Source organism: Lathyrus oleraceus, chromosome 3 (genome assembly GCF_024323335.1).
Source record: "Lathyrus oleraceus cultivar Zhongwan6 chromosome 3, CAAS_Psat_ZW6_1.0, whole genome shotgun sequence".
NCBI lineage: Eukaryota > Viridiplantae > Streptophyta > Magnoliopsida > Fabales > Fabaceae > Lathyrus > Lathyrus oleraceus.
The window spans coordinates 526,490,177-526,504,802 of record NC_066581.1 but is presented as its reverse complement, the minus strand read 5'-3'; the positions used below and the strand labels follow the sequence as shown (position 1 = coordinate 526,504,802).

Sequence of the window (14,626 nt, the reverse complement as noted above, 5' to 3'; positions counted from 1 at the left end):
ACAAAAACACAGCTATCCCGCGCATAAAGTCATGATAATAAAAGGTAAAACATAACAAAGAGAAAAAACACGTAAATAAAATGACGGAAGTGAAACTAACTCGAAATGTACCATAAATGCTTGCACAGCGTGTCAAATGCCTCTGTTTTGCGTCGGATCAGTAATGAAAATTCAATGTAAATGGTGATTGATCAGAGAGGAAGTGTGAAAGATTACCAAGATGTGTCTGTCCTAGTCACTAGATTTTTGTAAAAGTAAGGAAGTAACTTCTAAGTTCTAAGGAAACTCATGCACACTCAAAATATGTTTCAAATGTTTTTATCTTGAAAATTATTTTCTAGGTCAAGCCAAGTGACTAAGAAGGTGTCCAATCTCTTTGTAACATTTTTTTAACTAACCAATCTATCGTACCCCAAATTTTGACCACCCTTACCCAGAGTAGTTGCAAGTCAACATTAGTAACCTGAAAAGTCAAAGGAGACCTTTTTGACTTTTCAGATCATTAACAGGCTAATGAGGTCGTAAGGGATTGTTGGTCTCTCCTCTAGAATTAATTAGGGCCTTTTGTTCTTTGAATAATTATGGTATCAATTAGGTTTTCTAATAAAAATTACTTAATCTTTGTTTATATCGAATAGTTATATTATTTATTAGATTAATTATTTAAACATAAGTTAATAACTTATATTGGTTTTTATTTAATCGGATCAATAAAATAATTTATGTATAACCATTTAACTTATGATTAAATTTGGATTATTAGACTAATTATTTTATTAGGTGTTAATAGGATACTCATGTGAAAATCATGAATATTCTCATGTGAAAATCATGAATATTCTCATCATCTTTCATCTTTAGATTCTCAAATCTGGTAGTGAAAAGCTAAAGTATGGACATTTTCACTTTGGATGTGCCTTCATGAGTAGTTCTAAGGATCTCCCAAGCTTCTTTAGCTAGAAATAGAGCAGAATGCCTGCTTTGATACCAATGGAAATTCTAGTAAGCAGATCCTGAATATGAATTGGCTCTTGGAATGACAAAGATGGGAAGGCTACTACTGATCTGAAGCATGAAGAGGACTGGTCTAAGGAAGAATATGAACTGGCTCTTGGAAACTCAAAGCTTTGAATTCCCTATTCAATGGGGTTGGCAAAAATATATTCATGTTCATAAATACTTGTATTGTAGCTAAAAAAAGCTTGGGAGATCCTTAGAACTACTCATGAAGGCACATCCAAAGTGAAAATGTCCATACTTTAGCTTCTCACTACCAGTTTTGACATGAAGGTCATAACAATTAAAGAAGCTCAAGACATCAGCAACATGAAGTTAGATGAACTTATTGGGTCTCTCCGAACCTTTGAATTGGGTATTAGTGACATATATGAAGATTCAATGAAGATTCGTGTGATGAAGAATTATCCTATGAAGAATTGGTTGCATCCTATAGAGAGCTTTGCATCATAAGTGAATAAGCGTGTCAGTTGGGAGAAAAACAGAAGAAAATTATATCTCAACTGTAGGCTGAAAAAGAAGAATTTCAATTCACCATCTCTGATCTTCAAAATGAGGTGATATTGTTGACTTCAAACTTGACAATATGTCAAAGACTGTAAGAATGTTGAACAAGGGATCTGATGTGTTAGATGAAGTTTTGCATATTGGAAAAGGAGTTGGAGATATGAGGGGGATTGGATTTAAACGTCAATCTCTGGACAAAAAAAGGATAAAGCTCTATGACCAACTTTGTTCTTCCAAAGAGGGAGTCTAAGCATGCAATGTCTAAACCTCTGGCTCAACATCATGCCTCTCAAACTAAAGGCAAGTTATTACGCTGGAGATGTCATTACTATGGAAAATATGGTCATATAAAGCCCTTTTGTTTCAAATTGTATGGTTATCCCAGGTATCCAACACATCCCAGAGCTAATCAAAACAAAGAGTAGATACCCAAGTCTGTCAACACTAGTCTTATAGCTCAGACCTCTCTTAGAGCCTCATCTCGAGAAGACTAGTATTTTAAGAGTGGATGTTTCAGACACATGACAGGTGTCAAGAAGTTCCTTGAAAACAATAATTCATACTCAATCGGCTATGTCACGTTTGGAGATGGGGATAAGGGTGAAATTAAAGGAGTTGGAAGACTATCCTGTACAAGACTCCCAAGTCTTGATAATGTCATGTTGATAAAAGGTCTTACTGCTAATTTGATTAGTAACAGTCAACTATATGATGAGGGTCTTAAAGTTAACTTCACAAACCATAGTGTTTAGTCACTAATGAGAAAAGTGAAGTTCTAATGAGGGGAGTCAGGTCTAAGTATAATTGTTACTTATGGTCATCTAAAGAAACTAACTGCACTTCCACATGTATGATATCCAAAGAAGACGAAGTTAACCCGTGGCACCACAAAATTGGACACCTACATCGGAAAGGCATGAAAAAGATTGTGTCAAAAGAAACCATCAGAGGTATTCTAAGAATCAAGATTGAAGAAGGTAAAATGTGTAGTGAGTGTCAAATTGGGAAGCAAACCAAGATGTCACATCCAAAGTTATAACATCAGACTACTTCAAAAGTTATGGAACTTCATATGGACTTAATGGGGCCTATCCAGGTTGAGAGCCTTAGAGGAAAAAGATACACATATGTAGTTGTTGACGATTTTTCAAGATTCGCTTGGGTGAACTTTATCAAATAAAAATCATATGTCTTTGAGGTGTTCAAAAATCTCTGTCAAAGGATTCAAAGAGAGAAGGAAAGTGGAATTGTCAGGATTCGAAGTGACCATGGGAAGGATTTAAAAAAGAAGATTTGCTGAATTTTGCTCCTCTGAAGGTATTGGTCATGAGTTCTCCTCTCCTATCACCCCTAAGCAAAATGGTGTTGTTGAATGCAAGAACATGACTCTACAAGAATCATATAGACTCATGCTTCATACCAAGCATCTACCCTACCACTTTTAGGCTGGAGCAATGAATACTGCTTGTTATATTCATAATAGAGTCACTTTAAGAACTGGTACCTCAGCTACACTTTATGAACTATGGAAAGGAAGAAAGCCCATTATCAAATACTTTTCTGTATTTAGAATCAAATGCTACATTTTGGATGATCATGAACAAAGAAGAAAGATGGATCCCAAGAGTGATGAAGGAATATTTCTGAGATACTCTACAAACAACAGAGCCTCTAGAGTTTATAATTCTAGAACTAAAGTCATGGTGGAATCCATCAATGTTGTAGTGGATGATAATATCTCAGAAAAAGTGATTTATGTTGAGGAAGATGTTGGCACATCATCTCAGCAAATTGACACATCTAAAAATAAGGAAGTTATTGAGTTAGACAGTGAATCAAGAGGCATTGAACCAGACAACCACCAAGTCAACAAAGGTCCCTCCATCATAATTCAGAAAGATCATCCAATAGATCTCATTATTGGAAACCTTAATGAAGGGGTCACCACTAGATCTAGAGATGTGATTTCAAATGCTTGCTTTGTCTCGGAGTTTGAACCTAAAAATTTGAAGGAAGCCTTGACTGATGAATTTTGGATCATGATATGCAATAAGATTTAGGCCAGTTTATAAGAAATGAAGTATGGGGCTTAGTTCCTAGGCCTAAAGAAATGAATGTTATTGGCACAAAATGGATCTACAAGAACAAATTTGATGAAAAAAGGATTGTAACTAGAAACAAGGCCAAACTTGTTGCTCAAGGATACATTCAAATTAAAGGGGTTGATTTTGATGAGACATTTTCCCATGTTGCTCGCCTTGAGTCAATAAGACTACTGTTAGGATTGGCTCTACTTAAGTTCAAGCTATTTCAAATGGATGTGAAAAGTGCCTTCTTAAACGAATACTTGAACGAAGAAGTCTATGCTAACCACCCAAGGGGTTCATAAATTCCAACTTTCCAGGTCATGTTTACAAACTAAGGAAAGTTCTCTATGGATTAAAGAAAGCACCTAGGGGCTGGTATGAAAGGCTCACTGAGTACCTTGTTAACAATGGATACAGGAAAAGAGGAATAGAAAAGACATTGTTTGTTAAAGAAGAGAATGATAAACTCATGATAGCTCAAATATATGTTGATGGCATTGTGTTCGGAGGGATGTCGAACCAGATGGTACAACATTTTTTCAGGAAGATACGATTTGAATTTGAAATGAGTCTTGTTGGTGAGTTGACATACTTTCTTGGGCTCCAAGTTAAACAAATGGATGGAATTATCTTCATCTCTCAAAGCAAGTACGCCAAGAGCATAGTAAACAAGTTTGGCATGGAAAAGGCTAGTCATAAAAGTACACCTGCACCAACTCACTTGAAACTGACTAAAGATGAAAAAGGTGTAAATGTGGATCAATGTCTATATAGGAGTATCATTGGTAGACTGTTGTATCTTACAGCTAATAGACTTGACATGACATTTGTTGTAGGAGTTTGTGCTAGATATCAGTCTGAACCCAAAATGAGTCATATTACTCAAGTGAAAAGGATCCTGAAGTATATCAATGGAACTACTGACTATGGAATATTGTATTCTCATAATGCAAACTTCTTGCTTATAGGATACTGTGATGCAGATTGAGCCGACAATGTTGATGATAGAAAGAGCACTTCTTGAGGATGTTTCTTTTTGGGAAATAATATTATATCTGTAAGACCCTATTTTGACCCTAAGATCCCTCATGTTATCTCATCATATGCATTAGCATTGGGATCACACCTTGGTAGTCTCCTTACCCCTCATTCATTGGGTTTGCATTGGGAGAGATCACCAAGCACTTTTAATTGTATCATACTTTGTTTTTCATTATTTACTAACTAAAATACCAAAAATATGTCAATATATAGTTTAACTCTTTTGTAGGTAGTGTGTGTGCTCACCTATGTTCTATCAAGCTCACATTTAGGGTTTGAGGCCCTCAATGCAAGGAGTTCAATCAAGAAATGGTTCATATTGGTCTTAGGCATCATATGTGGATCCCCATGATCTTCACGTTACATTTTGATCAAGAAATCATCAAGAGTTTGGAGTTTGTTTGCCTTGGAAACCCTAATTCATCTAGGTATCTTGTGTGACTTCTTCAACAAGTTTCTTCAACAAGTTTCTTCAACATTTGATCAAGTATTTAAAGGGGTACTTCATATTACATCATCCTACACATTTATTATCCTCCATGAGTTCCAAAAGTCAATAGAATATCAAGCTAGCAAGATGGCTCATGGTGGTTGACCAGAGAAAGTCAACTGGTCAAAATTGGGGTTCCTTAGACCATATCTCCTACACTTTTTGTCATATGAAAATGATTTCAAGAGAAAGGTTAGTCAAAATTACATTAAAAACAATGTTCATGTTTAAGTCAAGAGCAAGTTTTGCTTGGAAAGTCATCTTTTATGGTGAAAGATTATAGGTCATTTTGTCTGAACTCTAGTTATGAGGTTAACTTCTCAAGACCATAACTTGCTCAATTATTATAAGATGAAAGCCATTCAAATTCCATGATCAAATTATAGATGTCTACTTAAACCTTTATGTTTGGAGGGAGTTCAAATTCAACTTGCAAATGCATGTGCCAAGAGGAAACATTATAGGTCATTTTGGGCCTATACCATTGAACAAGTGATTTTCCTCAACTTCTAACATGCATAAATCCTTCATGAAAAATGCAAATGAGGTCAAATTTATAACCAAATTGAATATGTTTGAAAGAGCTACAACTTTGATGAAGGAATGTTTTTTCATTTGAAGTCCATATAAAAAGTTATTCAAGGTGGAAGAAGTGAACATTTGACTTGGGACTTGGAAAATATCAAATATGTTTGATTTCCCAAACTTCCACCTCAAAATTCATCATGATCTAAGCTTCAAATGAAAAAGTGTTCAACATGAAAGTTGTTCCCCTTGATCTCACCTTTCAAAAAAGTCTAAGATCATCTCATTTGGCCAAAGAATAAAAGACTTGCGCATGGGTGAAATGTGAGGTACCATTTGGATGATTTTCACTTCCACATTTCAAACACAAATGCATGACCACATGACATGATTTCAGCATGATTCTCACTCATTTTTGGACCTGAATACATCACTTGATGAGCCTATCACACGCCCATGCAATCATGCAAGGTGAATTACTAAAATTGGCAATTTTTGGAAGTGTGTGGAAATGAATCTCTTTGTCTATAAATACAACCATCATTGCTCAGAATTAAAGACCTCATGCCCAAGCTTTGAACCTGCAATCCAAACCCTCACCGTTAAAGGATAATCGTGAAGGTTTTTATTTGAAAATCGAGCTTCAAATTTCGTTCTGTTTGGAGATTGAAACTCCAAGAGTCCAGGTCAGTTCTTGATCCTAATCACTTCCTACAAGCTTCTGAAACAAAGCCAAGCACAATTGGAATCAAGACCAAGCAAGGTTGACGCTCCCTCGAAGGTAATTTTTCAGAATTTTCATCTCTTCGATTCTCCCTCAATTCTTCATTATTCTTTGTGGTTTTTGGTTGGCTAAAGTCCTACCAATGTAGGCAAGAAGATTGAGTTTCTTTGAGGTCAAATCGAAGCAACTCAGTTCATGATCCTCAAAACTCAAATCTAGTATCTTTTTATATACTTGGAATTGGAGAAAATTGAGGCCAGGTTCGAGCTCTTGGGCATTTTTTCTTTGAATCCATGTCCTTGTTTTTTTATTTTAATGATGGTTGATGGTGGACCATTCCGGTGAGGTCCACTGGAGAAGAAGACAGGAGCCCTAGCTCCGGTGGTGTGTTGTCATGCCTCTCAGCCATCAGATCTTGTTTAAACGTTTTAATCTCATCATTTCGTTTTGATTACCACTCCTGCAGTGTGTTTGACTTGGTCTTTAGTGGACTGGACAAGCGTGGCCATTAGATCTTCCACCTCAATTAATGAGGGACATCTAATGGCCCCTGATTTTCCATATTTTCTGATTTTCCATTTAATTGTGTTATTTTGTTTAATTCATATTAATTTCATTTTTAATCCAAAAAATATGGGACTTTCACCAAAAATATTTATATATTTTCCTCTTTCATTTTCTAAATTAAAATTATTTTTTGGATTAATTTTGATATTTTTCATGAAATAATTTTTTGTGTGCATATTTTTAATTGTTTAAAAATACTTATGACTTTTCAAAAATCATGAAATTTTTTGTCTAAGGTCCCTTGACCTTGTTTGGCCTAGGATAAATCTATTGGGCATTTATTTGGTGTTTTGAAGAGGTTTTAGGTTTTGACCAAACTAAATTTAATTTAAATGCATTTTTAATTTGTTTTTTATTGATTAATTATATTGAAATTATGTTGAGCCAATTTTATTGACTTGTGAGGTTTTACTATATGTTTGGGCCTTGGTCAAGGGTATTTGACTTTTATTAAGTTAAACTCATTGGATTTAGGGGAATGAATGAATGATTTTAATTTGATAAAATTCCTCCCATGACCAATTTGTGTTTCTCTCATCCCCCATCCCTCTTCATCTTCAATCTCATTATTTCCCATCCCTTTCATTGACCAATAAAATCTCAATATCCTAAGGCTAATTGGTTCATCAATAACCTTGTGTTAGATGAACCAATACAAGTATGGATGAGATAGGTCCATCCTTTTGATCTTTTCTTTTAGTGTGTGGTATGTTGTAGGAGTTGGTCCATTATACCAAATCTCTAACATGCATTAGCACCTAAATTTGTATTGCTCGGCCTCAGATAGTTGCGACTTCTACATAAGTTCAATTACGATTGCTTAACATAGAGCTAAATTTGACCCTAAAGGCATAGCATTCTAGTAAGTGAGATTGTAAGTCTCCCATTTTTCATGGTATTATGTGGAAACTTGGCCTTTTTTCCTTCCTTTGGAAGATGTCTTGGTTCAAGGATCCATGCTTGCAAATAGATGGTTGAGTGTTCTCGGAAGAATGACTTAATCAATTGAAAATCAAAACATCACTAACATCTAATCAACTAACATTTGACTAACTTGTATTAATATTGATCTTAAATTCAAGTCATTTACTTTATGAAATTTAAAATTCAAGTCATTTACCATTCATTTGTCATTTACATAGCATTTTAATTTGTTTATGTTTATGTCATTTTTCACTTTGCTCATTTGAGCCATATATTGTGATTGTATATATTTGTTTGTGTATTTTGTTTGTGTTTGTGGTCTTAGGACCTTAAAATACTTAATAAACAACAAAAAACCTAAAAAATGTTTGTGTAGACTGTTGGGTTTGATATGAGCTTTGGACTTAGAATTAGGCAACATTTCTTGACCAAAAGGACTTGGCCAATGCCAACATTTCTGAGACTCAGGTATTGTGATTTCAGATTTCATCTTATGCAAGTACTTGGATCCACTTGAGTTAATCTGCTACATGGTCTTGATGCAACTGTTATTTTGGTCTCATGCTACACCTTATTCTGAGCAAAAATCAAGAAGTATTTCATCTGATACATGAGAAGACTGACAACTATGGATCTATTTGCTTGGATGTGGTCATATTTATTTGATGCCTTCCTCTTCATATTACTAATTTCTTAATGATTATTGCTTGATTCAAAGTCCAAAAGGAAAATGGGTTTTCTATATGGCATTCTTGTCTATTGGATTGTATCCCATTGGTCAGATCTTTTCAACTCTTAACTTTTAATTTTATGCTTAGGGTTAGTCCCTTCATCTCCTCCCACTTCTTAAATTTCAAAATCTCTCCCCCTTTTCAAAAAACTTTCTTTGTTTGTGATTTCAAACCTTAGACCTTATTTCAAATTACAAACTTTGGCCTTATGCCATTGCATTTTTAAAACTCTTTTCTTAAATCAAACTTGTAAATGAATCTAATCATATTGACTAAAAATTTCAAAAGAAAAAAAGAACTAACACTCATTCAAACTTTTGGGCCATTTGTTCCTCTTTTAAACTTAAACTTTTGTTAAAAACAATCCACTCATTTTGAAATTGATACCACGAACTACGAGGTTTTGATCCCTGATTTTTATGTTGGTATGTAGGCACAAGTCCGAAGGTCTTGTCAAACACACAAATATAATTAATGAATTCTTTTCTCATCCCCACACTCTATTTGTTTCAAACATCTTTATACCAAAACACATACACACATAAAAAAAAAGGCTCCCTAGGAGTACCTAGGACACTTTGGGTGCTAACACCTTCCCTCTGTGTAACCAACCCCCTTACATGTAATCTTTGGCATTTTATTAGTTTTGATTTGAAGAATTCTTATCTTTGGATTTTTTTCTTACTTTTCCCTTTTCCTTTGGAAACAATAAAAGCACAGCGGCGACCTTGGTTTTGTTGACGTTAAGTTTATCCATAGCTTAATGGTCATGAATTTACCGCTACAGAAATTAAGTGGCGACTCTACTGGGGAGTAGTCCTTAGTGGGTTTAGCCTACTTTTTTATTTATGTGTACATATTTGTATATTTGATGTTTGTATACTTGTTTGTGTGATATAATTTGCTTGTTGTGTTTGGTGATCTCTGAGTGGTGAGATAAGTTCTAACCCGAACTTAAGTGCAATTATGAGAGGAGGATGGTATAGTCATGTTCAACTTGTATGGAGTAGTCCTTGACAAGTTGGCTTAAGACCCGTCTACTCAGTGGAGACCCTTTTGGAGCTATTGATGTCACACAAGTTATTTGTGGTTAGGCACTACTTTCTCTGATTTGTGGTCCGAGAAGCTGAGGAATGTAGAACATTTAACCCAACTTGGCCTATTTAGGACGTAGTGCGGAGACTGTTTAGATGTAGACTTGATAACAGTTGTTTCGCGATATTACACTCAGACGAGTTTCTCTTGAGAATATTATGGGTTAATGAGTCAGTCATCCTAACTTGTAATATCCGATAGATGGAATTAAGACTATGGGAACATTTTAGAACATGATCTACATGTTTTTTTCCTTAGTATACTCCTTTGGGATGGTTCTTAACCCGACTCCATGCTCGTGACTCATAATAAATCCTTTGATTCTGGGTTGATCCAATCAAGTCTTGTCAATATCAATGGAACTTGGGTGTTGATAAGGTGAAACCATAATCCACCAAAATGGATGATTGATCTTGACAATGACTTGATTCATCCTTTGACCTTTGTTTGTTTGCCTTGTGTGTGATCCCTTATGTGTAATTGTTGCATTCATGCATCCATGCGCATCATAACATTCATCACACACACAAAAAATATTTTCAAGGAACTAAGGTCTTATTTGCAAATATTTTCAGATCATGGACTGTGGATGAAGGAACACTAAGAAGTATAATTTCAGATGTTTTGATTTGAAAGAGCTAAGGAAGTTGCGATCCTTTGTATTAGATCCCTTGGACTTCAAGCAACGTCATGGGAAGCTTTTATTTGTGCTATCTACTGATGTGGTTGAAGGACTCTTGAGTGTGTTGGTTCAGTTTTATGACCCTCTCTACCATTGCTTCACTTTTCCCTTTTATCAGCTTATGCCTATGTTAGAGGAGTATGCCCACCTCTTGGGATACCTATTGCTGACAAGGTGCCTTTTAGTGGATTGGAGAAGATTCCCAGATCTCATATCATAGATGAAGCTCTTCATCTGAAGAAGTCTGAGATTAAGGCTCATTGAGTGAAGAAAGGAGGAATGTTTGGATTGACTTATGAGTTTCTCATAGGCAAAGCTACTGTCTTTTCTCAAGCCGGTAGTGTGGACACTTTTGAAGCCATATTTGTGTTGCTCATATATGGTTTATCTTTGTTCCCTAACATTGAAGGTTTTGTTGATATTAATGTCATTAGAATCTTCTTGATTAGGAATCATGTGCCTACTCTGTTGGGTGATATGTATTTCTCTTTGCATTTGAGGAATTCTAAAGGTGGTAGGACTATTGTGTGTTGTGTTCCTCTCCTGTACAAGTGGTTTATTTTGCAATTGCCTCAGACGCCTGCTTTTATGGAGAACGAGCAATGTCTATGGTGGTCTCAGAGACTTATGGCTCTCACTAATGATGATATTATTTTGTATGATTCTGCATTGAGTAGTGTGGATATTATTGACAGTTGTGGTGAATTCTCTAATGTGCCCCTCATTGGTACACAAGGAGGAATTAACTACAACCCTGCTTTGGCACGTTGTCAACTTGGGTTCCCCTCGAGAGACAAGCCTAATAACACTCAGTTAGAAGGTATGTTCTATCAAGAGGGTAAAGATCCCCAACATTTAATGCAGAATATGATACATGCTTGACATAATGTGCATAAGAAAGGAAGATCTGAGCTTGGTCCGTGCAACTATGTAGCTTCGGAAGCTTACACTATTTGGGTAAAGAAGTGATAACATGAAACTATATCACATTTTTGGACTCGATTTAATTAAATTATATTATTATTCACTTCAATTTATTTCATTTTATTCGATATTACTTGGTATTTTTCCTTTTATTTGTCTCAGGTAGCTTATTTGAAGCACAAGTGAAAAAGGAAGAAAAGGAGGTGCAAAAAGAAATGAAGAGAAGCAAATTTCACCAAACCAAAGCCCAGCCCAAAAGTACTAGTGCTGAGCCTGTGACGAGCGCCACACATGGTGTGACGAGCGTCACGCCCTGCTGCCTTGTGTTACGAGCGTAACACATGGTGTGACGGACGTCACACCATTCTCCTATATTTTTGGCTTCAGAAGCGCAACAGAGGCACGTTGAAGCCTATTGTTACGCTTGACCTGGGAAACGTGAAGACCACTTTTACGGAAGGAGTTTTGAAAACCGTTACAAATTGGGATAATATAAATAGAGCCAAGGAGCAAACCCTGCAGCTCTCTCTTCTTCGTGCTTTTTCTTTTCCAGCCGTGCAAGCATACTTTACAGCATTATTTTTTACAGTTTTTACTTCTCTTTGCAATTTCTATTTTCTTTTCCAGTCAATCTTTCAGCATTTAATTAATTTTTCACACAATAGTTTCTACACCGGAAACTATTGTGTATCTTTTACCGGATCTAACCTTACGTTAGACCCTAGGTTTTTTTTCCTTCACTTTTATTTTCCTGTCCGATTGAAGAATTCAAGAACAAATCCAACCGGTCTGTGGTGGAGTGTTCAAGACTGCTATTAATTACTCAGGTTCTTTAATTATTGTTTGAATTTATATATGCCCTGCTTTATTGTTTATTTACATTATTTGCCTGAGATGTTTCTATTTAATCTTGATGATTGTTTAGATCTGTTTAGCATGTCTGGCTAATTTATTTAGGTATCGGTATGTAAAGTAAGCGGAATGAAGGAATCAAAACTAAGTTGGTTTAATTATGCTAAAAAATAAAATCACTCCTTTTATGGTCTCAATTTACAAGTTTAATACCAAGGTTTTTGTACGAGAGTAAAAGACTAAAGAAGTTAAAATCAATAGAACGAAAGTTTGAGTTTTTAACTGGACAGTGTAAATTGAACATTAATTCTAGATCAGGGCGAAAGCAATTTTTAGAGTTAATTAAATTATAATCTTTTTCAAAAAGTATTTTTAACAGTTAAATGTGAGGACGAGAGTTAAGCATTTGAATTTAATTATATAATCTAAGTCAACAGAGCGAGACTTTGAGACGAGGGTGTTTAAACGATTAGTATTTTCTTAAAAAGAGTTTCTATAGATTCTATTGTTTTCAAAAGGTGATTTTGGACTTAACTAATAAGTGACAGCTACGTTAATATATAGTCATAGTCTATTCAACAGAGCGAGAGTTTGAGAAAAGGCTTTTAATCAAAAGTGTCTACTGAAAAGATTTATTTTAAAACCAAGAAACCAACGAAGATCTGATTCCCTAATTACGACGAACTACATACCGATATCCGCTTAATTGATATTTAGTTTAGATCTTATTTTAGTTTTAACTTTTCCCCCGAAACAATCAAAATATCATCCGCCTTAGCTTTACGAAGTAACCTTAGAAAACGGTATATCGATTCATAAGTCCCTGTGGGATCGATATCTTTTAAAACTACGCGATAGAACTGTGCACTTGCAGTTAGTACCCCATTCGACTCATAAAGTCGCGATCATGTTTTTGGCGCCGTTGCCGGGGACTTTTATTTAGTCGATATCGTAACTCTTCTGTTATGTTGTAGAGACTAAGGCAATTTTTATTTTTTTTCTCTTTTTTTCTTTCGTTGATTTGTATGCCACACACTCGCTCACAAGGCGAGCCGTTTTACTTACGAATCAACGATATCGAACTATATCTCCGAGTCTTACGACAAATTCGGGAATATCGTGCTGCAAACAATCTCCCTCCTATCGAAGTGCCCGGCCTCAAAAATCTTTTTCTTTCACCAATACCCGAGATGGCAGAACCAGCTCGTGCTCTTCGAGATTACGCCGCTCCATCGCAAGATGAGCCGCATTCGAGTATTGCTCCACCCGCAATCGAAGCAAACAACTTCGAACTTAAACCTTCTCTGTTGCAGGCAGTGCAACAGAATCAATTCTCTGGAAATCCTACCGAGGATCCAAACCTTCATTTATCCGTATTTGTCCAATACGCTGATACTGTTAAAGCTAATGGTGTCACTTCAGAGGCAATTCGACTTCGCCTTTTTCCTTTCTCGTTAAGAGATAAAGCTAGAAGATGGCTTCAGTCTCTTCCTTCCAACTCAGTTACCACATGGAACGAGTTGAAGAAAGTCATCCTTGCCCGATATTTTCCTCCAAGCAAAACAGCTATGTTGAGAGCCCAGATAAATGGATTTAAACAGAAGGATAGCGAGTCTCTTTTCGAAGCATGGGAAAGATACAAAGACATGATGAGACTTTGTCCACACCATGGTTTAGAGGACTGGTTAGTGATTCATACCTTCTATAATGGTCTCTTGTACATCACAAGGTTAACAATAGACGCCGCAGCAGGTGGTGCACTTATAGATAAACCTTACGCCGATGCTTATCAACTTATCGAAAGCATGGCTCAAAATCATTATCAGTGGGGAAGCGACCGAGCAATGGTAGAGAAACCTCAAACGAAAAGTGGCATGTACGAGATAAGTAGCCTTGATCATGTTAATGCAAAAGTGGAAGCCCTGGCCCAAAAAATTGAAAGTTTGAATGTATCACCTCCAACCACCGTGGTTGCCGCAACTCAAAATTGCGAAGTCTGTGGAATCCAAGGTCACACTCCTGCTGATTGTCAACTCCTAACCGGAATCCAAGCAGAACAAGTGAATTATGCTCAAGGAAATCCCTACTCACACACCTATAACTCAAATTGGAAGAATCATCCTAATTTTTCATATAAGAGTAATAATGCTTTATACGCACCAGGACACGCTCCAAATCAAGCCCCAACTATACCTCCTGGGTATCAAAATCCGACCCCATCTACACCTAACAATAATGTTCCTAGGAAATCCAACTTGGAAATAATGATGGAGAACTTCATAGCTTCTCAACAGCAAACCAATAAAGATTTCTTAAACCAGAATATACACACTAGCGAACAAATCAAACAACTAGCAAGTAAAGTAGATGCCTTGGCTACCCATAACAAAATGTTGGAAACACAAATATCACAAGTAGCTCAACAACAAGCGCCTACTGCTGCCCCAACTGGTGCATTTC

The 14,626-nt window shown here is 36.0% G+C and overlaps 1 non-coding gene across 1 annotated transcript; it reads right to left on the bottom strand.

Annotated features, from left to right (window-relative positions):
• Window positions 1-13,734: 13,734 nt before the first annotated feature.
• On the bottom strand, window positions 13,735-13,841 carry LOC127133106 (small nucleolar RNA R71). Its single transcript, XR_007807100.1, has one exon. It is a non-coding gene; the product is annotated as a small nucleolar RNA R71 (small nucleolar RNA).
• Between the last annotated feature and the right edge of the window lie 785 nt (window positions 13,842-14,626).